Genomic DNA, 21,458 nt, shown 5'->3' with positions numbered 1-21,458 from the left:
TCTTATAGTCTGTCTGAATTTCCTGAGATTCCCTATATTCTTATAACGTATTTCTCTGGCTTAAGGCAGCTGGAATTCTTTCCTGTTAAAATGGAAAGAAATGGATTCATCAGAGTTCTTGAGGAGGGCTGAGGAAGGCAGGCAATGAGAGAATGGGGACTCCATTCTGCAAGAGGCAGAAAATAGTGGGGATCTGGTGTTGGGGAACGGAGTCCTATTAATGCCTTCTCATAACTCCCTGGGGAGTTACTAAACTTGTGAAATGCTGAGGGAGCCTGGGTTTCTTGTGGGAACAGAGAAAAGGGTAAGGTCTGAGGACATCTCGGTGTTGGGCTCCACTGAGATATGCTGGTGTTGGGCTCTGTTGAGACAATGCATGAGGAGGCAGCAGGGCAAAGGTAAAGAGGAAGAGGCGGAATAAAGGCAGTAAAATCATGGGAGAAAGGTGAACCTATCTCAAGCCTCAGAAGTGGGGTTCAGGCCAAGTTTGACAAATCCAAGACAGTACAAAAACTCAAGCAGACATCTGGTTTCTAACTGAAATCAGAGGCTTAACTAGTATAATGTTGGAGAGTTCTATTTATTTTATTTTTATAGAGGCAATGCGTGAAGGTATTCTTATAAAATTCCAGGTTATAAATATATGTAGGGTAAAACCTGAAAGCCCCACCCTTCATCCTTAAATGTTTAAGGCTGAAAGTCCAGGTGGAACCTGGCCAAGCCCTGAAGAGTCCAGCTGAGGGTGAAAAGTGTCCCCAGCTGTAGGAAGCAGGTGAGAAATGAACGCATAGCGCTGTCCTTCCTCGCAATGGATGTGGTCACAATACTTGGGGCAGGATTTGTTTTCACTGAGCACCTAAGAAGCATTCATTACACCTGATATGTTATCTCCTAAGACTTCTTTTGTTTGTTTCCAGAGGAAGGTGTAGAGCGTTCCCATACCCTCCTACCCCCATACGGGCAATCACCTCCCAAAATCAACATCCCCACCAGAGTGATACATTTGTTACAATTGATGAACCTACAGTGACACATCATAATCACCCCAAGTCCATAGTTTGCATTACAGTTCACTTTTGGGGTGGTACATTCTTTCTGTTTGTTTGCTTTAAGTTCAGTGGGAATGCAGATTGGTGCATCTGCTATGGAAGGAGGGGTGGTGCATTCTGTAGTATCATACAGAGTAGTTTCATGGCCCTAAAAATCTTCTGTGCTCTGCCTAGTCATCCTTCCCCCAACCCCAACCCCAGCAACCACTCATCTGTTTACTGTCTTCATACTTTTGCCTTTTCCAAAATGTCATGTAGTTGGAATCATAGCCTGGGGCAGGATTTTAAGCCTCCTGTACGCTTCCCACAGTGGGTACAGGCTAGAGAGCAGGGCCAGTTGGTGTCAAAGCAGCAGATATCCCTGCAGCGACTAACCTCGCTGTTGATGTGCTCCCAGCCCCTCCCCCCACACCCAGGGCCAGTCCCCCATCATGAGGACCAGAGTGAAGCTAGCGGCTGCTTACTCCAAAACCCATTCATTTCTCTAGAACCCAGCCTTTCTCAACTCTTTTTAAATGAGTCACTGGGGAAGGGACCTGGAGGTGATGAATTTTTGTCTTTTGTCAACCATTCTGATGCAGAGCTTTTCCATTTATCAAAGGTTTCACTCAGTTTGAAGGATTGGTTCATCAGGACTAGTTAGGGGAACCCTGTGTTTGTCTTGGGGAAAGACTGCAGTCTTGGGCACCAGAAAGGAGTTAGCAACCAGCAGGTATGGCCAGGTTTAATTTGTTTATTTATTGATTTTAAAATGAATAGTAAAAAATAACTGTAAAAAATGAAGACAAACAGAAAAATTATAGGTAAAAAATAGCCTCTTCATTTTTTCACCTTCAGTCCTGCTACTATGGTCTGAATATTTGTGACTCCCCTGCTCCCCAAATTCATATCTTGAAATCCTAACCCCCAAAGATGACAATATTAGGAGGAGGTCCTTCGGGAGGTGCTTAGGTCATTAGGGCAGCACCCTTGTTAAAGGGATTAGGGTGCGTGTAAAAGACACTGCAGAGAGACCCTGAGCCTCTTCCACTGTGTAAGAACACTGTGAGAAGCTGCCAACTATGAGCCAGAAGTGGACTCTCACCAGAAGGCCACTATCCTGGCACCTTGATCTTGGACCAGAACTGTGAACAACAAGTTTCTGTTGTTTATGAGCTACCCAGTCTGTAGTATTTTGTTATAGCTGCCTAACAAGACCAAGATACCTACCTTTCCCAATTTTTTCAGTATCCTCCCAGAATTTTCAAAATCAATGGAATAGCCTATATATGCATATTCTTTTTTTGGTTTTTAGTTGCAAATAAAGTTACACATGACCATCTCTGTACATGTATCCTTGTTTATATGTATAGAATGCAATTCTCACAGTGGAATTTCTGGGTCAAAGTATACGCACATTTTTTAACCGTCTTGATGCTGCTAAATTTACTTCCACAAACTGTACTATTGAGAGTCCTACCTCCAAAATGCTCCTGACTGTTTCTCCCTATCCTCACCAATACTGGTGATTGCCAAACCTTTCGTATTTTCCAGTCTGATAAGAAAAAGCAGTGACTTGTTTTGACTTTCATTTTTAAATGTTGACTGATGGTGTGCACCTTATTCTACCTCTCTATTTATTTATTTTCATTTTTTATTGAGGTATATTTGACATACAACATTATATTAGTTTCAGGTGTACAACATAATAATTCAATATTTGTATATTTTCTATTTTTAAAAAGTGAGCATATAATTAATTACCTTTGCAGTTTTGTCTTATTGATTTATAAGGACTCTTTGTTTATTAAGAAACCAGAACTTGTCAATCAGATATGTTGCAAGGACTTTTCTCCAGTTTTTGATTTGTCTTTTGACTTTATCATATGCACCAAATTTGCCATATGGAAGTTTATTTTTTAATTTATTTTTTATAGACAATCATTCACCAGTCTTTTCCTTTGTAATGGCCAAAGTGTGATGCCTCGTGCTTGATAGAACACAGAGAAGGCCTTCAAGGAGAGGGAGAGATACAGCTCAGCTGCCGCTTCCCTATAACAACATTGGGTCACCTGAGATTTCTCTATAATTATAAGAGAGAGCAGTGCAAAGAAACTTTTTTCCCTACATTGGGGTGGGGGTGAAGGGATGTTAAAGTAAGGCATGGTGAAAAGCTGAGAGGAAGAAACATTCTCAAATGCAGCCTGGCAGGGGAGTAGGAGAATAAAGGCTAAGTTGGAAGGGAAGGAACGAGACTGCTCTCAAGTTCCCCAACTTGAATTGGAGGTGTGGGTGGGTGGTGACAGTAAGAAGGTAACTGCAAGTTTGGGCTGATCCACTCCTCAGGTTCCACTATCTCTGGTAAGTTGATCCTTCCTGGCTTCTCTGTCCATCTCTATCCCCTTATTTCTGCAGCTCAAACCCTAGCATGAACAATGAAAAAATCACATCTCCTCTGGGTGGTGAACACACAATGGGATTTATAGATGATGTAATACAGAATTGTACACCTGAAATCTATGTAATTTTACTAACAATTGTCACCCCAATAAATTAAAAAAAATCACATCTCATAGAAGACATTGCCCTTGATCTTGGGTGAGTCCCACTCTGAGGACCAGTGACCTTGGGGTCCTTGAGAATGGAGGTTGATATTATTATGCCTCTTCCACACTGGTCTTACCAGGTGAAATGCCCTAATCACTGAAATATCCAGAAGAGTAAAGAGAAATTTGCAAAATATAGATAACTATGAGAATAAGCCATTTGGAGCCCTGGTAAATCCTGCATTTGACCCTTGTCCTTTCCTGTTCAGAAGTTAGCTTCTAAATTTGGGCTTTGCTTCTCATTTCTTTGTAGTTACATGACCCTCAGAAGCATTTTGCTGCTCAGGCTCACTTCTACTAGAGGAAAAAGAGAAGGTATATTACAAACCAAGCAAGCTTGCCAGTTATCACTTAAAATTTGGTGTGGCAACAAACCAATGCTAATGTCTCAATTCAAGGTTTGGGATTATCTGTGAATTTGGGGTCAAGCTAACAACTGAAAATAACAATGGGAATAAAGGTAGGAGGGGAAGGGAAGGGTGGAACAGGGCACTGGTGGATGTGGTAGATGGGAAATGAACAGAGGAGGCTGGGAGGTGACAGCCTTCCTTCTTCACCTGCTGGACCATAGAAGCAAGTGAGGGTCCTTGAGAGAAGAGCCACGTTAACTCCTAACAGTTAACTGGCAGAACTTGTGGGGCAGCTTCTCCATGTTGAAAGTAGGGGTTAAAAAAATAAGGGAGAAGTGAATGAGAGAAAATCCAGCCCTGTTGCAGAGGGCGGGAGGGCTCAGTGCGTCAGTCAGTCCAGGGTTTGTTGTGAATGAGGACTTTCTCCAAGCTGATTAAATGGAATTAACTCCACGGTCTGGGATCTTACAACCTCCCGTTGCTCTCATCTCTCCAAACCCTTGTTCTACTTCTTCAGAGCCTCCTGGAACCCTGAGGAATTTATTAATGAGGTCCAATTACAGGAAATTTTAGGTTTTTAATCAACTTTGGATGCACGGCTGAAAGGTTCAGCTCAACCCCCTGAGAAAATGTACATTACACAAGATTTCAGATGAACTGCACACTTGATTTCCCTGCTATTTGCCCACATGCAGCCTTCTTCCCCTTTCCAATCATGTATAGCATCTCCACCCCCCATTTCCTCTTGCCCTCATCTTCCCACCTCCAGCTTTCACACACAGCACTGGACTTCAGCTTTCCCCTTGTTTTAAAAACTGCAGGGCAAGCAGAGCCCTGCAGATTGGTCAACCCGGCTGGTTTCTATCCAAGCCCTCCCCAACCCTAATTTATGGCTTTCATCTAGGTGTGCTGGAAAGACTTTTCCTAGCCATTTCCACATTCATTAACTGCTGGCAAACAATTTTTGTTTCCTCTTCGAGGATATTTTTGAAGATAGATTAGAGGCTTGAAAAAACACTTGGAATAACTCTTTAAACAGGTTTTCCAAACACTGGTGGAAGGAAACAAAGGAGGTGGGTGGGAGAATCTGTTTCTCATCCTGTGTTGCCTCAGGCCCGGCATAGCTTAGGTTCCCCTGGCCTGTGGAAACTTTGCAAACTTCCTGGGCTTGGTCTCTGCGGAGGCTGCTCCTCACCCTGGGAGAGCCAGGCCCTCCACCAGCTGCTGTGGGAATGGCACATCTGGCATTCCTGCAGCCACTTCCTCTCCAGGGAAAAGCCTGGGCTCCACCCTGTGCAGTTTCACAAAGTGATGCTGGGGCTCCTGGGAATGGGCAGGAGTGGTTGTGAGCTGTTAACATCCTCCTGAGCTCCTGTGGGGCCGCAGGCTCAGCTCAGCTGATTAAACATTCTTCATCTGGGGGAGGTATTTAAAGAGACCATTGCATGGCATGGCTACATTTTCCATAGCTGAAAACTCTATTTAAAAAGGTGGGAAGCCCAGTTAAAAAAAAAGAAAAGTAAAGAAAGAAGCAGCAGAGTTAGGTATGCTGGAATATTGGTCTTCAGAAGTGGTAGCTTTGATCTTGCTCTTAGATAAAGCTGCCCCTGTCCACTCTAGTGGGCAGGGACTTATTTGATAAGCCAAGATTCTTTTGGTTGCAGGTGACCAGAAAGCGACTTGATCTATATAGATTGGACAGTCAAGGGTGTTTGTCAGCCCTCAATCAGGGTTGGAATATAGCTAAGTTCTCAGGAATAAATGGAAACTCTGGTGTGCTGGATCTTCACTGCTTCTTGAGAGCTGAATGTTCAATTTTCAGGAATTTTGTGAGCCAGTAGTTAAACACAGCCATTATTAAAAATTAAATTACATAGACTCATGAGTAAAAATTACATGAAACACACAGGTAATAAATTCTAAAAAAATGCCTCATTTCCTAATTGTCTTATTGCACTTTTCTATTATCTATGCTCTTGAGATTTTAAAAAAAATCTATTGTACTTGTATGGTTGAAACACTATAGAATGTGTGCTAGTTCCCATTCCTTTGCAAATCTGTTTTCCATGATGTTATGCTGGAAGCTTGAAATTGCCCATGATGGAAGTATTTACACCATAGAAATTTGCAAAGGCTACAAATCAGGACTTGATCTATTGCTTTTTTCATTGTCTAGTCTAGATTTAAGGAAGTGATGGAAAAAATGTTGATAATGCAAATTAAACTTAAAAGTTTGTCATGTCTGTAGTTGTTACATTGTGAATGGCATAAAAAAAAAGACAAAATATTTATTCTCTATGCCTTTGAGAACTGTTGTCTTCAATCTTTGATCTAGGATAGATTTGCAAATGGTCACTTACCTGGAACATATATCATTAGTTATATCTGGCTAGTAGAGATGTTATTGTTTTCATTGCCTATTCTTTTCCGGGGGGAAAGACAACAATTATCCTCTCTTCACCAAACTGCAATCCTTTCTTGTTGGTGGGAGAGAGAGCTGGACCATTATCTGGGTGCCCTCAAATCACACTGCTATATAGATAGATAGATAGATAGATAGATAGATAGATAGATAGATATCATAATAATGAGAATATTATATATAGCAGTGTGATATAGCAGTGATATATATATAATATTCTCATTTATATGATATATATATATAATATCTGTATATAATATGTATGTATTATATATATAAAAGCTCATATAATCCTTAGAACTATATGCTTCTTTAAGAACTGCATTGCTTTTCCTGGGAGAGAGATTTTGGGGATATCCTGGTGTCCCTCAAATCCAAGTCAGTGTCTGTCTGTCTCCAAGGAGCCAGGCAGCAAATTTGACTTGTGCATATTTGTTCTCTTTCAGAACCTTTGGCTCCTGGCCTTTTTCGTCACTGTTTTCCGCTGATGCTAGCAGACAGACCTATTAGCCCTCTTTCCCCACCTGGATCATGAGCAGAGCCGTGTGTGAAGTTCTTGTTCAGAATCTTGATCCCAGATGATGATCCCTGTGAACCTCCCTGCAGGAGAGCCACTTCTTCTGGGAAGGTGTTAGTGGTCCTGTGCACTGACGGAGCTGTTGGGCCTAAGCAGGGGAGGGCGACCCTACACAGGTCATGCAACCCCGGACTACTGAACGGCTCATTGGACTCTTTACTCTGTCTCTACATTATTTCACTGAAAACATTTAAAGAGCAATGTACAAAAGGAAGCCTTTTAAAAAACACAATTGTATTTAAGAATACATTTGAATGCCTTATCTAAATCTTGCCTTCTGTACTCTAAGTTGATTTCTCTTTAATCGGTTTTCCAGGATTATGCAAAAAACCACTGCATTTTAGATAATGAAGCTTTTCTTTTAAAATCCTTGTTCATTTTCTCTTCTGAGCAAAGTTATTTTTGTTTTTAACCCTTTGAAGGTCTCTCACAATGATGTCAAGGCCTCACTTTTTAGGCATTTGTTTTTTTTTGTGTGTGTTTAAAACAGGGCTTGCTCTAATTTTTGTAATATTTTAAAACACATTCAGCCTCTATGAAATTTTTTGTACTCTCGCCCATGCTGATTTCGCCCTTCTCTGAATTATTTTAAAGCTATGTTCAGTGCTGTGTAATTTATATGTTTCTGTTTTGTTTCCTGTGTGGAGTTACTTTCTACCTCAACCAGAGAACAAACTATGGAAGACAAGGATAATAATTTTTACTTTTCTGACCCGTAACATCTGCTGAAGTGCTAGAAAAATAGATAAACTTCAAAACGAACTTGTTGGTTTGTTAGATTATTGGCTGAGAGCTGTAACTTTTTTTCCTTCTAATGTCTATTCATTTCTGACTTGTTGCTTTTCATCTACTGACAGTGGGAGAAGTCAGATGAACAGTTTGTTAGAATTGTGGACAAAGGAAGGATAAGTTATCTCTAAATAATATAATATTCTGAAAGATCTCTTATGAATCAAATTCATGGCTATTAGACATAAATGTTTTAAATATCTATTTTGCCTACTCAGAAGCTACCCCCAACCCCTGTCCCTGTTTGGTCTTGACCATGTTTTGAATTGGTTAAGGTTCTGAGTAAGCAATGTCATTATTATGGCCTTCGAAGTAAATTTATAAATTATGGTTAAAAAAATATTTTTTAATCCAGGGAATAAGCGTTCCTTTTGACTGTTAGCTCCTGATTGATAAATGGTTTGGCTGTATTTCTGGTAGAGTTATGGAAAATATAATAAAAGTGTGATATTTATAATTGAAGATATAATATTTGCCTTCAAATAGTTGAAAGGATTAAAAGCATTTCGCTTCTAAAAATAATCCAAAGAAATTTACACCGTGTGGTAATGCATTCAAGTGTTTACAAGACAATTTTATTTAAGATTTTTTTCAACAAATCTCTGTAACTAATAACTTAGTATTTGGTATTTAACAAAGTGATGAAATCCATAACAGTATTCTCCTTTGCTTATAAATTTAAGACATGATGAGATTTGGAAAATCAGCCTACGTGTCCTGAAGAGGGAGGGGCAGAAGTGTATTTAAATAAATCTTTCATGCCAGCGATTAGCATTTATGTGAGATAATATTGGACTTCTGGAAAACCCAAGTTGGCTTAGGTAGCATGAGCCTTAGATAGAGACTTCTTCCATAGCAAGACAACTCCACTAGCATTTATTGAGTGTCTTCTATGGCCAGTATTTTCATGCAAACTCTCAATCAAGTATTAACCAGATAAAACATTGCTTAGATCCACAAATCAAATTAGGGATATGAGGAATAATATGGCCTATATCTCCAAGCAAGTATTTATTGAGTGCCTACTGTGTGCCAAGCACTGTGTGCCTTACATCCTGATTATAGGTGAGCAAACTGAAGCACAGAGAGGTTAAGATAATTTCTTTAAAGCCAGGGTTTGTAGTCAGGTCTAAACCCAAAGGCTGAGATTTCCTTTCCATCCCATTGCCTCCCATGTGGCTGAAAACAGTATTTCCTGCTCTGATAGGATTCATCTCCTCTTCACTGGGTTGGAGCTGAGACTCTGATCTGGGAAAGAATGTCACCCACAACTACATGGGATATAGACAGAGGGCTCAGATCTCAGCAATAGCTGTAATACTTGGTGGATGAGAATTCTAGTTCCCCAACTTACAGGAATTTTGAAAGAATTGGCACTGGTATTAGTAAGAAGTGCTTTGAGCTTTTCAGATGAAAGGCTTTAGGTGAGTATAAAGTATGGCTATTAGAGACTGGCATGGAATTTTATATGAAGAAAAGTGCTTACTAATTATAAGATAGCTACTCATTTGTAGATTTGTTTTCTAGTTTAATCTCTCCTTGGTACTATACCAAGAGCTAGAAAAGTGCCCGAAGTTTTATGACCAAGACTCAAAAGCTCAGTTTGCATGTCCTGCATAGACCTATGTGCTTAAAATAATAAAAATAATAATAGTACTTATAATAAATCCTGTTTACACCTGTCTTTGCTTGAATAGCTTCAGAGTCTCGGCAAACTTTAGCCTTTAGTAACTACATTTGTTTATTGGCTTATGACTTGTCTGAGTACCTAAGAACACTTTAGCAATAATAGGAACTGACAGGACCACAGAATTAATAAGGTATCGTCTTCATTTTGGAACACACCTGTTGGGGAGAAGGAGGGGGAAAGCTGAATATTTTTTTCAGTGTAGCCTCGATGGCCACAAATCTTCTAACTCCTTTTATCTTCTTAGCCAATCCTGGATCAGCCCTGGAGGCTGTTATTATAAAGTACCTCCAGGTTAATGTTTCCCTTTGTCTATTGTTTACTTTTAAATGACCCAGGCAGTGGCTCAGAAAGGAATGTCATTCTCATAAAACAGTTTCCCACATTAAACAATTAAAAATTATTTGGGGGGAAAGAGAGAGAGAGAGAGAGAGAGAGAGAGAGAGAGAGAGAGAGAGAGAGAGAGAGAGAGAGAGAGAGAAAGCAAATGAAGGAATTTGGAGTTATAGAAAAACTTTTATAGAAATTTGATTGGTATTTTGTGTGTGTGTGACTATAACTAGAAAGCCAAGGACAGGTTAAATGTCATGGCGAAGGTCATACAGTAAATAGGAGCCACTAACGAGAGAGAAATATGGACTGACCAGGTCATGGTGTACAATAGCTCATGCTTTGTTAAAAGGCACATTTTGATATTCTTTGTTCTGGGAACCTGACTTCAAAGATTATCCATAGATACCATCTGCTCGCCTCTTACTTCTCCCAGCTGTTTTCACTTATTCTCCTTATAATTCTCACTTTCATTATTCAAAAAATGCAGCCAGTGGGCTCCTAAGTCACCTCCCCAGCCTCATCCATATTGTGTTTTTAAGGCAATAATGGCTGCTGTAATAAATTCATATTGTGTTTATTAAGGCAATAATGGCTGTTGTAATAAATTCATACTGTGTTTATTAAGGCAACAATGGCTGCTGTAATAAATTCACCCCCAATTGTATGTTGGCTTGGACACCGTAGATTTGTTTTTCCTTGCTGATGTAAAGTCAGAACGTGATGTCTGATTGATCGAGTTCTATCCTCTCAGCAGTGATGCAGGAACCTGAGCTCCTTTTGTCTTCACCATGTTCAACATGTGGCTTCCAAAGTCACCCTGGGCATGAACATCCACACTCCAGATGGGAAAATAACTTTGAGGAACACAAATGGAAGGCTTTTATGTGCCTGGTCTGGGGGTGAGTGGCCCACATTCTGTTCACACATTTGTTTGGCTAGAACTTGGTCATGTGTCCACACGTAACTGCAAGGAAGTCTAGAAAATGGAGTGGGTTGCATGTCCAGGAAGAAGAAATGGGATTGTTATCTGATCAGAGAGCCTGGCTTGGCACTTTCTCCAGCTTTGATTTCTGTGCTTCCTTTTCCTTTCATCAGTTCTTCAGGGAGGCCCTTATGGCTCCTCTTCTTTTGTCCTCTTAATAGAGAGTACACTCGACTGTCCTTCATTTTTATTTATTTATTTACAATATACATAACATAAAACTTCCCATTTTATTTTATTTATTTTTTTATTTTATTAAATTTATTGGGGTGACAATTGTTAGTAAAATTACATAGATTTCAGGTGTACAATTCTGTATTACATCATCTATAAATCCGATTGTGTGTTCATCACCCAGAGTCAGTTCTCCTTCCATCACCATATATTCGATCCCCCTTACCCTCATCTCCCACCCCCCCCAAACTTCCCATTTTAACTACTTTAACTATACAGTTCAGTGGCATTAAGCACCTTCACATTCCTGAACAACCATCATCAACATCCAGAACCTTCTTCATCTTGCAAAACCAATACTCCATACCCATTAAACAATAACTTCCCAATTCCCCCTCCCCTCAGCCCCTGTTATTCTCCTTTCCATCTCTATGAATCGATCTTTTTTATGTTACTATTCCACAAAACATCACATTGTTCCACCTCATTGATGACATTATGCTCATTGGGACAGATAAGCAGGAATTAGCAAGTACTTTATTTTTCTCCAGCTTCATTGAGAGACAATTGACATATCACTTTATGTAAGTTGAAGAGGTACAGGCCCACTTTCTGTGGGAGCCCCTTGGCACCCAGCCTTCTCCCATTCCCTGAGTGCTGCATCTATGGGGTCCTGAATTCCCCCTTTTCAATCTCGTCTCATTGTATGTACCTTACATCTCACAGGAGAACCATTAAGCTCCCTGTCCTCTCACTTCAGTGTCTTCAGTACCCAGTTCTCCTCTTTTGTTGGGCATCCCCCTCTTACCTTTCCCCTAAGACCTTTCTGGGTTGACCTTCAACACTGTGTTCTTTATGCCTCATCCACACCCAATTAATTACTCCTTCTGCCCCATCTCCCCAAATCCCTTCCTCAAATTCTGGTTTCTTCCTCTCCATTTAATTTTTCAATCCCTGGTTATTCCAAATGGGCTTTAGGCTGATGCTTCTCGTACTCTCCAGATGAAACACAAGCTCCGTGTGTGGTCTCCCACACCCTCTGCGGGCTGTCTCCACTTCTTGGTCCTCAACCACCATTTAGGCAACAGCACTGGCATCACCCTTTCCAGAAATGTCTTGTATATTACCACGTGAATCCCATCAACAGTCTGAAAGATAGGATCATTTGTGCCATTTTACCCAGGGAGAGAAGTGATTTTTCCCAAGGTTACATATTATGTACAGGATTAAGACTTTAGCTCAAATTTATACAGAATAAAGGCTTAAGCTCAAAGCCTATCACTCCTTTAGTTTCTTAGAGCGTTCAGTTTTTTCCACCTAAACCATCTGTTGCAAATACTTATTCCTGTTGTTTCCCTTTTCCTACTGCTTCAGCCTCTAACTTCCTCTGTTGTCTCTGGCCAAAAGCTTAGAATTCCTTCATATCTTTAAATTCAAGGCTTTGCAGAATGAAATGGAATGCCCCTAGAAGGAGTATTGGCTACATGGCTGAAACTCTGAGATGCTGAAAAGATTTGTTGACTGGATATATATATATATATTTTTTTTACACTAATGTAAGAAAAGTAATGTGTGTGCAGAATGTGGGAGTGTAAACATTAAATAAATACGTAAGTAAGTGATTAATCCACCACTGAGCTGACAATTTTTGAGTTCCGGTTAGGAACTAGAATTTCGTGATTGGAGTTGTGAACAATGTGAAAAATGAATGAGAGTCCCTGCTTTCAAGGAGCCTTAAATTAGCAGGAGACATAAGACGAAGATCCGGATAATGATGACAAAACATCAAAAATGACAGTACCAGCAGGAAGCGCAAAGTTCACCTGTTACTTCAGATGATGACTAACAAGAATGTACTCAGCTGGAGAGTCTGAAGGTCAAACTCATGAAGGAAGTGGACATTTGAACTGGTCTTTACATTCATTAATATAGTTATTAACTTGACAGTCTAAGCACCTACTACTGGCCCGCTGCTAGGTATACGTCAAAGAACAGAATACATGCAGTCCTTATCTTCAGGGAACTCATTGCTCATTGTGTAGTAAGGAAGAGAGTCAGCCCACATGCTGATGACTACACTGTAACTTTTAGTGGCAGTAGGGATAAAGTACAAGGTCTGTGAGGTGTAGGAGAGCATATAATAGGGAGATACAACAGGGCTGTTCCAGAGGGATAGGATTTGAATGTACAGAGAGAGTGGGTAGAGGGAGATGTGTGGATGGAAGGAAGAAAGCCTGGAGCTACACATTAAAACAGTGTAAGTTGGGATGAAATGGAAGGTAGGAAAAGTATGAGTACCAGCCCCAGGAGAGCCTCCTTGCACATCAGGAGTCTGTACTTGATTTGTTAAAAAATGAGGAAACCTACAAAGGTTGAAGTAATTAAGGAGAACACTCGTGACCCAGACCAGAATGAGGCCACCTGAGAATGAATTACATAGCCTTTGTTTTTGTACATCATCTTATCCTGGTCCATGCGAGAGGCAAGACCAGACAAGATCAGCAGTAGAGCAGGTGGACTCTGGTACCTTTCCACGGAAATCCTTTCTGTAGTTCATGACTGAAAGTCTTGGTCTGTTTGCTTGTCTCACAGTGTGAAAGGCAAGAGGCAGGAACTTAGAAAGTGGATCAGGAAAGAGTGGGGAGGAATATATTTTCACATCCCTGCAAATCTGTAGGTGAAAGGTGAGTTCTTCCCAGCATATCCAGGGCAGTGCAAAGAACAGCCAAGAGGGATACTCTGCTGTTTGTTTTACCGCTTGGACAGAACAGAAATGAGACCTTTCTCTGGATCCTGAGAGTTTTCCTTTCTTTGTCCTCAGGTAGAGAGGTTTGGCTGGGCCCAGCCTGGTTCTGTTCTGTCACAACTCATGCAACAGTTTCAAAGTGAAACTATTGTGTTGACCAAGTGCAGAGAAGCATGGCTCACCAGAGGGAACATCCCAGGTTTCCCTGTACTTTCTTCCTAAATGTCTTCTTTAGCAGGGTTACACCTGGCACACAGACCCTATCAGCCACTCCTTGCAGCCTTCCAAACCCAAACCCACTGGTCGGAAGAGCGGTAAGATGGCTGGCCACCATCCAGATGGTAAACAATAGAAACAATTATTATGCAGCCATTAATCTTGTCAATTACATATTAACCCAGGCGGTGTTAAGAAATGAAGCATTATCAGCTTCCTTTTTTGTTTTTTTGTTTTTCCTTTTCTTTCTCTGCCTTTTCTCCCAGAAAATAAAAAGAGACAGCATTCTACCACTTTCTCGACATCATCACTGCTTCCCCTTTTCCTTTTATGGCAACAATCATACCAGTAGGGAAATTCCTTTAACATGAGTATTAATTTTATCTTTCATTTATTATGATGTCTAATATGGACACTCCAGGAGGTGCATAGGAAGCTGATTTTTCTGTTTTCTATAAATCTATGATTCCTTTTCCACTCTAAGTTCCCCAGTCAAAAAGACCTTGTTAATATAAAATATCATCCTGATTGTAATACAATGATGACTAGTACAAACATATTACATGTTTTGAAATCTTTTCTAGTACACATGTCTATAAGAACCTATTTCCCATTCATTTTCATCTAGGTAGATGCCACCCAAAGACATCCTTTTCTATTTGAAAACCAATAGCAGTTTCCTCTGTGGTCAAAGTTGATTAAAAAAAAAAGTGAGGAACAGTTCCGGAAGTAATTAAGCATAGCATTGTTCAGGGCAGATGGTGAAGTGGGCAGATTTTCTCTTCAATGTCTCCAGCCTTTCTTTTTCCTATGTTCATGCTCCCTTCAGTGCCCTTGACCTCTCTTTCCCTTCCTCCTTTTCCAAGACCAGCTTTAGTAGGAAACAACCCATGTCAATTATTTATCCCTTTATGTGCATTAGTGAGTCCAGAGAATTCTTACTCCTGATATGTTTACCCTGAATGCCTTATCTTAAATTGTGGAATGAAAGGAATTTCAGGTATCAGATCACAACTCAAAGTTCAAGTTTTCAAGTTCTGTTCACAGAGAGGTCAGAAAAAAACAATTTCTTATTGGAAGGAGGGCAATTTTTAGTAGACACTCTCCCCAGACACTAGAGGTGACTGGTGTTTGCTCTCCAAGGAGCCATCCTTGGAGGAAAAGGGTATGAGGCTGGCGTGGATAAGACAAACAGCCCAGAGACATTTCTAAAATATTGCTTGATAAGGAGTTTGAGACTTATTCCAGAGAACGCAAATAAGTGTCAGGAAAAAAAAAGGATACTTGGAACAGGAATGTGAAAAAAGATCTCTAGAAACAGGGCACTGACCCTCTTCTTCCTTGGGACATAGCAGGAAATTCCCCAGGAGGCTTCAATGTTGAGGGCAGTCCTGCTACCTCATGGGAGGGGAGGGGCAGTGAGGTGGGGCTGAAGTGGGTCTTGTTTACTTAAATTATCCCATTGTTTCCACAAAGTTGGGAATAGTTTCATGTTGCTGGGCATGAAACTACATGCTCATTTTCTCAGATTTGGTTCATGCATATAGGGAAATACAGTATTTTACTAGAAAGAGTCCAGACTTGATGTTTCATCTTGGTTCTATCTGTACACACAGGCTAACATGTTTATTCTGGAGCTCAATTTTGGTAAAATGGAGTTGAGTCGTCAGTCCTTAAGGCTTTTTCTAGCTCCAAAAATCTGACACCTTAGATTTATGAAGTAAAATTAATTAGTACAACTTGGTATAATGCTATTTAAGTCAAAATGCTTAGGACTAGAGCACTGGTAAAAGTTAGAAGCCAAGAATGCAAAGGATAGTGGCCATTTTCCATGGATTGTTGGTTCCTTAATTGGCATGATTTTAGGGTCATGGGAAGAAACAGAGCCTAGTGGTGGCAAATCAATACTAACTGCATCGCCTATAAGATTGGTCAGGGAAATACATTTATGAAAGGTGAGAAGGAACAGACTGAGTCTGGGAGAGTTAAGGGAGAGGCCAGTTTTTCCTAGTGACAGTGGTTTGAACTGACAAACAGCACAACTTCTTCTCTGGTGAAACAATTAAATTGAGCCATGGGGAGCGTTCCCTGAAAAACCAAGTCACAAGTCAGCAACTATCAGATGATCAAGGAGTGTTCATTTCACAACTCACCAACTATTTCAAAAGTACTTTTAGCCCAGATCTTCAGGTTAAGGGTGTCTAGTAAGCACTGGACCTCATAAATACATGGAAGCACAATAGAAAGAAATTCAGAGAAAGCTAATGATTTCAGAGATTTTAAGGATTTCTATTTTGGCAGAGTGTTTCTGTGTTCATTGCCATCATGGGTTCTTTCTTTAGCAGTGCATCTGATTAAAGGATGGTTTTCCTGAAGCCGAGGTACAGGGTTGAGCTCCCTGTTCCAGTCATTCTTAATTCAGAATAATTGACCAAATCTCTGATGTTCTTAGTACTTTGCTAGAAAAGGTAGAACAAAAGACAAGACACATTCACAGCCTTGAGGGAATGTAGAATTTAGCAGGGAATACAAAACCTCACTTACAGTGGACAAACTTGGAAATCTTTTAACCTTGTAGCTAAAGACTGTGTCACCAGCCTTGACAAACCATCTCAGGAATGGAAATCACAAGAGAGATCGAATGAGTTAGATGGAGTAGGGTAAACAACTCATCACTCAAGAGCTTGTATATTTGGGGGTGGGGTTGGGCGGGGGTCGGTGGCATCACTCCATACATGAAGACTCATGCATTTTCTGGTTAGAATTTTGATGGCTATTTCTTTTTCATTAATAAATATAAGGACTTGGTGATAAAATGACTCTAGCAACTGGGTTCAAGTTCCTCCAACTTCTAAAATGAATAAAGTAAAGATGAGAAAGGAATTCTATGACATATGTGTGATAGAAATCTGTTAATCTGCCAATATTTATTAAAAATCTATTTTGTGAAAGGCCCAATGCTAGTTTGCAGATTCCTTTTATACTCCCTACTCTCATAATCCTATGGGATTGATGAGCCATGTGTTTTGATCCTCAGAAAGGCTCTGCCTAGGGTCTGAGGCATAGAGTTTTATTGGCTCTTCAAGCAAAAGCTGGTTTCTGAAGCCGGAAGATTAACGGGGACTTGCAGACCCTCTCATTCTACCCTTGCTTGTGGACAGGTCTATTCCTTTTGCAGACCTGGCATTCACTGAATATGAAATGTGCCAGTGTTGTTTTTGTGGTTAGCAGCTTTGGAAAGTTTAAATGTATTGCAGATTTCTCCTGCTGCTCCCTGCTTAGTCCCAGAGAGTTTTCTTCCACTTAATCTTTAGAGGAGAATCGTAAAAACAACAATAACAACAACAACAACAACAAAAGAAAGTAAACCCTGCTTTTCACAGTTTGAAAAATGTTAAATGGATTAACAAATTCTTTAAAAAAATTATGACCAAGTTACATTTATTCCAAGAATTCTAAATTATTATACATAAATTACCATGTTAACCAAATAAAGGAGAAAAATCCTATGGTCATAGGAATAAATGTGGGAAAAAATTATTGAAAATAGCATTCATTCTTGATATTATTTCTTTAGGAATAGAAGTCCTTAATTTGACAAACAGTATATACAAAAACCAATGGCAAGTACCATGCTTTGTGGTGAAGTGTTGAGGGTCTTGAGTCAGGGTCCTCAGAAGTAGAGACTGAGAAAGGGAATCTTGAGGGGGAGCTCTCAGGTGCAACCTGTAAGGAAGGAACAAAGCAGGATAGGGCAGGGAGAAAGGTTGGGCAAAGGTGTGGATTTAGCTGACTCTAATTGTACAACAGAGAACACTGAAACATTCATGAATAGTACCACTGAGTTATCCCATGTTAAGGTATGGAGGCCGGTCTTTTTAGTACCTCATGTATGTTAGTCATTCGCTGTAGACCCCTCAGGGGCAAAGCATAAACTTCCATGTATTCTGTGTCCAAGTGGCTGCCACTGGCTAAGGGCAATTCTCAGGAGTAGACTGTAGCTGTAAGCTGCTAACAGCCTTTCCTAACCAAACCCCCACCCTCCAACCCTCTCCACCCCACCCCATTCTCCAACACCCTACCCCTACCCCTGCCAGCAAGTAGGAGAAGGTGCCCCAACCCAATAAAAAGGGTCTGGGTGGGACACCAACAGAGTCTACTAGATTGACTTTTTTATATTAAAAATAATTTTATTCACCCAAAGCCAGGAAAACCTTTATTTTAACCATTTCTGGAGATCTATCTGGTTTCATATTCCAAATATTGATCTAACATCAACTTCCTTCTACCTGTAGAACTTCCTTTAATATTTTTTTGTAGTGTAGGCCTGCTGGCAACAAATTCTCTCACTTTTTATTTGTTTGAAGAAGTCTTTATTTTTCTTTCATTTTTGAAATATGTTTTCACTGGGCATGAATTCTGGGTTAATAGTTCTCTACCCCCACCAGCATTTTAAAGGTACTATTTTACTGTCTTCTGGCTTGTATGCTTTCAAATGAGAAGCCTATTGTCATGCTTGGCTTTGTTCCTCTGTATGTAATACTTCCTTTTTCTTTGACTGTCTTCAAGATTTTCTCTTTATCTTTAGATTTAAGTCACTTTACTATGGTGGGTCTAGAATATGTGAGGATGGTGTGGGTTTTGTTTTTCTCCCTTCTCCTGTTTCTCCTTTAAACGCCTTCTCCTTCTTCTTTACTTTGTTATTTAATCTGTTTGGGGGTCTTCAGAGCTTCTTGAACCCATGGCTTAATATATTTCATTATTTGGGGGCAGTTCTCAGCCTTTATTTCTTCAGAAATTTCTTCGGTCATACACATAGGTTAGATCCATAGTTCTGATGGCTCTGTTCAGTTTCTGGTTTTTTTTAACCTTTTTTTTTTCTCTTTGTGTTTCAGTTTGGTAATTTCTACTGACCTATTTTCAAGTTCACTGATTTTTTCCCCCTTGGTTTGTTGCGTTACTGATCAGCCAGTTGAAGGCATTCTTTATTTTTGTTATGATGATTTTCTTTTTTCTTTTTTTTGGATTTTTATTATTCTCCTTAGAGTATTCATTGCTCTGCTAAAATTTTCCATCTGGTTTTGCATGCTGTTCACCTTTTCCACTAGAGCCTTTAAGATATAAATTAGTTATTTTAAATTCCCTCTCTGATAGTTCCAACATCTAGTTCATCTCTGAATCTTTTCTGTTGGCTGCTTTGTATTTTGAAAATGAGTTCTTTTTCTTGGACTTTTTGTGTATTTTTAAATTTCTGATTGATTGATTGATTGCCTGATCTAATGTATAGAACAGTAGAGGCTGAGGGGAAAGGGTAGTAGTATTAAGTCAATCTAATCACGAGTTGAACTGTGTTTGTTTTTATTGTTGCTATGGTTAACTGGCTTCAAATTCCTCTGAAATACCTGTACATAGGGTGGAGATTGAATTACTCGAGGATTTTTTTTATTGTTTTTGCTCCCTCCTCATCTTTAAGTCTTTTCTATGATCCTGTGCCTCAGAGAAGCTTTCTCTCTATGCTACCAATCCTCATGCCGCAGTAGGCTCCTTCCTTGTTACTTGGTGCTTGCTAACCTGGTGGTGGGAGAAGGGGGCTTCTCTGTTGTCCTGGTTCAGTTTTTGTCTTAGAGGATCTTTTAAAAAGTATTAAAAGTATTTCTGAGTGGAAATATGTCCAAACAAATTCAACAAGTGAAGACTTGGGAACTAAAGTCAAAAAAGACTCCAGCATTACCATTGGGTGAGATCAATAAAAGGACTTTTTAATAAATAGCCAGAAAGTGCCTCTGTCCTTCTGTTGTTCATTTTGCTCTTGTATAAACATGAAGAAACAGTCTGTGGAAATGCTGTACTACTCCAGGTGAGATCTTCACACAGATCTCACAAATGATACCTCTGGGGTATGCAACCCAGTAGTCCTGGGCAAGGGCATGTTCTAGACCAATATCGGGACTTTGTGGAAGTTTGTTGGAGGGTGTAGTGCACAGGGACATTTCTGGATATTCAAAATTTGGCCAATAGCCTTCCAATTTTCTTGGAGTGGTGGAAAATTGTAACTGATAGTAGGATGGGCAAAAAGAAGGCCTAGACAAATTTCATGTTGCTGCTGAGGTCTTCTACCCTGTTAATTAATGTGCTGTTCTCCCAGGGAGAGTTCTCTAGTCTTTCTTTCTTTCAACCGCTTTATGACCCAGAGTGAAGGAGGAGAGTGTAGGGGAAAAATATCACCATTGCTTGTCTATTCATGGAATAAGAGCTATTTTACTTTTTTGGAGCTTTGTTGTGATGTCATTAATATTACATTTTTAGTGCCTTTTTATAATAGAAAAACATTGGAAGTAACCTAAATGTTTGAAAATAGAAGCTTAGTTAGAAATGTAATGTTTTATACCTATTATATTTATAAAAAAATTTAATAATACAGGAAAGTATAGCATAAAGCTAAGTAAAAAAAGTAAGTTAAAAATGTACATTTTTAAAATATAAAGTTTTAAAATAGTATTTTAGTCATAAAGTAATTTAAAAACATAAAGTTTACCTAAGGAAAAAGACTGGAATGGACTTGACTAAAACAATTAAGGTCATTAATTCTTGGTAGTGGGCTTATGGGTGATTTCCCTTTGTATCTTTTTAATCTCCCAGGTTTGCTTTAATGAGCAAATACTACATTTAAAATCAGAAAAAGAGAAAAGGTAATAATGTAAATGTGACATTTAACAGTTACTTAGGACTAGAACAAATGGCATTATTTCTTATTTAGTGATTATCTTTATGTGAACGCCCTTAATTTTTATACAGGTATTGAGAAAAAGCATGCTACTTTTGCTTCAAATGTTTTCATAGCTATCATATATAATGACATGAGTCACAAGATTTATCCATTCTGTATCCTTGTTATATTCAGATTACACCATTACACCATTTACATATGCATGGAAGAAATTAAATTCTTTCTGTGTATATATATATATATATATATATTTTTTTTCTTTCTTTTTTTTTTTCTTCTCTCTTTTTTGTTTTGAGGCCAAATCTGTGTGACTTAAATGTATTTTGTTTTGGTTTTTTAATATTTTCAGCATTAGGAATCTCTTGTTTTCAATCTAGACTAAGTACCTTCAACTCATTTTGGGTGAAAAGGAGAAAAACCAAGCACTATTTTTGTTTAACAAGTTTCCCTAATGGGAAAATGTTTCTAGTGAATCCTAAAGAATATTTCAGACATTTCTTTCAATTTTGGAAACACATGTCACCAGTGGATCTAGAGACATTTTTCATCCTTAGAAAAAGATCTAGAAGCAATTGACAAAGTATCTGATCTGTAGGAGGTCCTCAAAAAATATTGTTATTATTGTTGATATTGTTATTTTTTATTACTACTAAATCATTGTGTCTGTAGACCGTAATGATGTCCTATAGTAGATGTGATTTGGGCAGCCTGTTTGTTGCAAGAAACAGATCAAGGGTTTTTACATTATTATTTTTTTTTAATCATTGAAGTTCAGGGTTTTATTTACTTTTGTTTTCCCAATATCTGGTAAATTATTTATT

At 39.2% G+C, this 21,458-nt stretch overlaps 2 long non-coding RNA genes across 4 annotated transcripts in view; one reads left to right on the top strand and one right to left on the bottom strand.

Moving 5' to 3' along the window:
- Positions 1–12,397, top strand: part of LOC109453347 (uncharacterized) — a 72,566-nt gene extending 60,169 nt beyond the window's left edge. For both annotated transcript variants that reach the window (XR_002138267.3, XR_012495138.2), the window contains one exon: positions 6,853–12,397. This is a non-coding gene — a long non-coding RNA (uncharacterized LOC109453347). The remainder of the gene's footprint in view (positions 1–6,852) is intronic.
- A 5,049-nt stretch (positions 12,398–17,446) lies between these two features.
- Positions 17,447–21,458, bottom strand: part of LOC141570707 (uncharacterized) — a 39,239-nt gene continuing 35,227 nt past the window's right edge. For both annotated transcript variants that reach the window (XR_016020538.1, XR_016020537.1), the window contains exon 4: positions 17,447–17,636. This is a non-coding gene — a long non-coding RNA (uncharacterized LOC141570707). The remainder of the gene's footprint in view (positions 17,637–21,458) is intronic.

This window comes from Rhinolophus sinicus, chromosome 3 (genome assembly GCF_057876585.1).
Source record: "Rhinolophus sinicus isolate RSI-liver-muscle chromosome 3, RSI-T2T, whole genome shotgun sequence".
NCBI classification, from domain to species: domain Eukaryota; kingdom Metazoa; phylum Chordata; class Mammalia; order Chiroptera; family Rhinolophidae; genus Rhinolophus; species Rhinolophus sinicus.
This window is presented reverse-complemented; position numbering and strand designations above follow the sequence as displayed.